Source organism: Diadema antillarum, unplaced genomic scaffold, assembly GCF_040938485.1.
Source record: "Diadema antillarum isolate AM-2024a unplaced genomic scaffold, OU_Dant_1.0 seq00001674_RagTag, whole genome shotgun sequence".
Lineage (NCBI taxonomy): Eukaryota > Metazoa > Echinodermata > Echinoidea > Diadematoida > Diadematidae > Diadema > Diadema antillarum.
In genome coordinates this window covers 42961-48830 of record NW_027272370.1, presented here as the reverse complement: position 1 = coordinate 48830, position 5870 = coordinate 42961, and positions in this window count along the sequence as shown.

Sequence of the window (5870 nt, the reverse complement as noted above, 5' to 3'; positions counted from 1 at the left end):
TGCTAAAACGACATTTAAACGACGTTATTGACCATTTTCTAAAGGCAATAGGGTTTTTAGTGGCTTAAACCTCTCAAACTAATATCTCAGTGTCATTTGCATTTTCCCGATTTGGAATTAATCATTGAAAACAAAAAAGAAATTGTGACACATGTTTTGTCATGTAAAATTATAGAAGTCATATAAAGATTATCGAAAAAAAACACACACAAAAGTTTGTGCTTGGGGTGTACGTTTGCTTTGGATTTTAGGTGAATGGGGTTAATGGGACTGGGATTTGATCTAAAGTGGACGAAAGTTATAAATTGTACAATTTTTTCTCTGATTTATCATCTAGGATAATAATAGATGAAGATTTGATTTGGTCGGGAGGGGAGGGTTGGTTGGGCCAATATGAATGATGTCATTCTTGATTATAATTTTCTTTGTATGTATGTTCATATAAATGGAATACATGTACAATATTATTCTACCTATTCAAGGAAAATTTGTATCATTATTTCAATATATATATATATTTTTTCGTGAAGAATTGCCCAGTGGGATTCAGTGATTTAATGAGTTATTATCCATGTTGAAGAGATAGATTATTTGCAGTGTAAATTGAAAATTGAATTGTTTGTGTTTTTTTTAAATTGTATTTGTATTTCATTTGTTCATGTTATGCCAGCATGGGCTGATTCTTGTTTAATTTGAATGAAATCAATAAAGATCAAGGAAAAAACAAAAATGAAGGGGTGAGCGACATCACCTGACCCATTACTTCAAACACGATGAATCAATGTATATTACGGCACCCCCACGAACTTTGATTCCATGCCGCACGCAGTTGTAGATCGTATTTAAAAGTACGCTGATGGCAACTGATGTACTTAATTAGACCAGAGTGCGCGTTTGGTGAGAAAAGTACACGAACTTTCGTAGTGCAGGTGCACACTATCAACCAATCGCAGAGCTGTTGTCACGTCAGTCAGGTACACGAATTCCGCGCACATGCGTGGCGTCCATGTAGATTTCATTGCGCCTTCACCTGTTTTCTCAGATTACTCAAATACCATCAATATGAGGTCGATCGATATCGTGTCGGCCGCAATTAGAGCTTCGAGAAGGTGAAGTATTTAGTCTACTTTGTTCAGAAGACTGCAAGACAGGTTTACCCCTGTAATCAGGCGAACAAAACAGAAATAAGATAGGTTTTTCTGTAGCCTATCAAGAACTTTAGGGGACGATCTAGGAGAAAGCATAAACATGGTCCATTAGCAGGATTGTGTCTCGACAAGATAAAATATCAACCTGCTAATTTATTGGCGAAGACAAGTAGAACAGTGGCCATAAACTACGGTGAAAGGCGCCGGAGATTATTGTTCCCGCTATAGAAGAAAGCGAGCAGACGGTAAATCACAAACAACGAGTTGCTTCGGTATTTTGGAAAATGGCCAAGAACCAAGGATCAGGTTGGTATTATGTTGTAAATGTAATAATGAAATTCAAGCGATGTCGAGTATTCTCGCGGCGGTGTATTCTTTCATTCTCACTAACTAATGACCTATACTATGCCCCTTGGCCTGGGGAAAACCGAATGATTGCCGATTTTTGGTGATATTTTTCGTTGATGAAATTCAAGTTTCGTAAATCAATGTAATGAAAGCGGGCACAGGGAAAGCTAGGCTACTTCATACGACGACACTTTGCGTTTGATAAACGTTTGGATGGAAACAGTGTTGACCTCAATTACATCCCGGTATCTATGATAATAACTGTTATAGAACACGATATCTTTGGCGTAGCAGGGCAATATTTACCCCCCCCCCCCCCCCGGCTAAATACTGGTTAGTGACAAGGTTAGAATAAAGATGAGGGTTAGGTTTAGAGTTTGGGTTAGGGTTAGAGTCAGGGGAAGGTTCTGGGGTAATTGCCCAGGGGGTTATTGCCCTAGACCTAACCTCGGGGCGCTTCTTCACACAGGCGTCCGGGCTGGTCGCAGTTACTCAAGACCCATCTTGGGTATAATAGCTGCAGGAATTATCCCGAATATTTACCCCACGAAATCACGCACGGGGTATGCTGTAGGGTTTTTTCCACTTTTTCTTCAACTCGGCACTCGGCAGGTAACTAGTGTGGGTTGTAGCAGTCGGTCTGTAAGACCATGGAGTATGGACCCTACTTGAGTCCATGACTCCATGGTAACACCAGATAGCTATCAACCATGGTATAAGACAGAGTTCTATAGTTATCCTGTTACAGTCGTTCGTATCTTTGTGTGTGTGTATGTGTGTGTGTGTCTGGACATATACACACTTTAGATATTACCACTCATTATGTATAACCACTTCTAAGGTGATGAAAGAGGGTGCTCGATTAATTTTATTGATACAGGCCTGTATAGCTGGTGATGGTTTGTGCATGAATCCAGTACATGAATTAGTACTAACAGTGAATGGATCTAGGCGCTAGCTAGTAATGCAGTGTCGAATCCAAGTTATATTTCATGTGCCGAACAGAACTATACCCAAATCGCACAAAATATTTTCCAACATGGATTGTATCTGATCGCTTTTGTAAATTTGACCTACAGATTGTACTCTGGACCACCGAAAGTATAAGCGTTAGCTTCTATAAGGTGTAAACAAGTGGCTTAGTCCACTTGATCTTCATTAGATAACTCAGAAAGTATGCATCACATAATACTGAAATTGATAAGTGTTACAGCCGAATAAAGTACAATTTTGTCGAAGGTGGTTCGGAAATGATACGTGTCATCACTTTGACGATTTTCTTTTCTGAATGTTAGGTTTTAGAAATGCTAATTTGCCAACACGCTGTTCTTTATAGAAAGACTGATGTATCCAAAGAGAAGAACGGGGAATTGAATTTTGAAGCAATTTTTGATTTTTCGTCATCATTTTTCAGCAGGCATTGAATAATCCCTTATCACTCGGATTTCACAGCCCCGCTCACAGACATAGCTAATCTTGTGTAGTCGTTAGGTAAACTTTTGGTACACGCTTTATGTCGAAGTTCTAGTAGGAGTGTACAAAAACCACATGGCACTACGCACATCATCAGCACGAATTATCATCCCTTGCGGCCGGGGCGTTAAGGTTGTGTAGGTGCTGGATTGCTGGTGTTAGCTCAGCCTTTAGTTTTTGAAGTGGAGCTACAAGCTCCATGGTTTAAAATATAAATGCATATGACAACAGTAAGATTGGGTGGGAAAAAGATGAATTTGTAGCGGGAATAAAGCATCTTAAGCGAGAGATACACAGCAGGAAGTTCAAACTCGAAATTCAAACTCGAACTGGAGAGCGAGAGATTTGAGAAATGTAGTAGAGCTGCAGATCTCCCACCGAAAGTGGTGGAGTCAGAGTTTCTGGGGTTGGAAATTAGGGTGCTGTTCGTTTTTCCGAAGGTTCGTTATTCCGAAGATTCGTTATTCCGAAGGTTCGTTAATCCGAAACACACAAATTCCGTATACCTAGAGGTTCGTTAATCCGAAAATGAAAAAAGGTTCGTCAATCCGAACATTTGTGGAGTTATTCTGAAGGTTCGTTATTCCGAAGATTCGTTAATCCGAAAATGAAATAGGGTTCGCTATTCCGAAGGATCGTTTATCCGAAAGTGAAATAGGGTTCGTTATTCCTAAGGTTCGTTAATCCGAAAATGAAATAGGGATCGTTATTCCGAAGGTTCGTTGATCCGAAAATGAAATAGGGTCCGTAACGAACCTTCGGAATAACGAACTTTGTTCCATTTTCGGATTAACGATCTTCGGAATAACGAACCTTATTTCATTTTCGGGTTAATGAACCTGCGGAATAACAAATCTTATCACATTTTCGGATTAACGAACCTTCGGAATAACGAACCCTCGGACTAAAGAACCTTTGGAATAACGAACCTTCGGAATAACGAACTGCAACCAGAAATTAAATTGTTGAACTGGGACAAGGCTAACAAGGACATCAATCTGTATGTTCATCTTAACAATTAAAGTGGACACTTTGTCATTGATCAGTTTATTTCCTTTCGCAGACATTGGTGTTGAAAAATACCTTGAAGTTTTTCTTCACGAGGTTTCACTCGACAATCGCCCGCCAGACCATGTGCGCATCAGTCTTGCTCGCACGATTTGCACCGAACTGGCCAGGAGAGGACGATGGAATGATGTCGACCTTCTGTTTTCTACCGCGCTAGCGCGAGACATCGACAGCTATCGCGAAGTCGAGGACATTCTCCGTGTCGAGATAGCAAATGAACACAGAAAGGGAAACTCCACGAAAGTGTGTGTGTTGTTGGAGGTTAGTACGTCATTGACCGTTTTAGTTTCAAAGTTATTTTTTTTCGCGAGGTTTCCTCACTGCATGTTTGTGTATTAGCAAGACAATTTTTATTCATGTTTTTAAAATCAATATAATATGAGTAATAATTGATTTCACCAATCATTTTGTATTTCCATTCTGAATCCAACCGTCATATTATGTAGGTTTAGTACTTCTGTGAAAATAATTCAACAGCGTTTCATAGAGTGGCCAAAGCACGGATAAGTAATAATCCATCTATACACAAAATAATGATTGATATTTGTTACATTCCCCGTGTAGTCTATCAGGAAATTTGTTAATGATTTCATACAAGTAATTTTGAAAGTAATTGATAGTTGTTCTTGTACGTGTATGCTGTTAACCTAATGTAATGTTATCATTCTCACTTTTTCTTTGTTTTTTAATGAGAATTGGAAATAAATGAAATTAAATGAAATTACATGAATGAAAGTGTATGCTTCTGTGGAATTTGGTTAAGATCCAACTAAAACCTTTTAAAAGCTACCATACATAATTCCTTTCGAAGTGGATAACTAATAGAGATTATCAACATGAAACCAATAGGATCGCAATGAAAACTGACAATGAAACTGTGTGTGTGTGTGTGTTTTTTAAATCAATGACTTCATTTAGGCTCTGATATTATTGACGTGGCATAGGGCCCCATTAAATCGTGTGTTTGCCAATAAATGCAAAATTCATGAGCCCTAACATTGATTTGCAGTGTCGAGAGGTCATTTTGAGCAGCGGTTATAACCTTTATCTGCCTTACATTTTCCATTATAGATATCGGTTATGTTAACCCTTAATTCCATAAAGCTAAACATTTAGCATGTCATAATGTGTTTTCTGCAATTCAACCTGTATTTTTAACGCATTTACCACGTTTACGAATACGCAATCGAGAGTTGATTTCGTGTCCTACATCCACCACACAAATTCTTCCCGGCGACGTTGTTTTCAATGACAAATGCAACCCGTTCTATGAGGACAAGAAACTTTAAAAAAATGAATGTATATGTGTGTGTATAAATGAAACATATTGACCGCGAGATTGTCAAAATTCTCCCACAGTGTTGACACCATGCTTGAATATTGTATGCTATCTTTGTCAATACTGTAATTTAGGTAAAACGTAAACACGTTCGAGTGTGGTACATGTACAGTGTACATAGTATAGAAGACAATAAAAGATTGATGTAAAGATCGAGCTTGGCTGTTCATTATATTGATCATCTTGTTTTCTGCAGAATGGGTTATTCCGCGACGGGAATGATCTTGTCAAAGTCTGGGATGAATGTCAGTATAATCTGAGAAGAGCGCCACACCTACCAAGTACGGCATTGACTAAGTACAGAATCAGACAAAAGTAAGAGAAGATTAATGCTGTTGTTGATGATTTTTTTAATACAGTCAGACATGTCTTAGCGACCACCCGTCTATAGTGGCCACCTGCCGTATAGGACAACTAAAAGCAATTCACTCAGAGAAAAAAAAAAAGCATGTTAAAGAACCTGTCTATAGCGGCCACCTTCCTATAACGGCCAC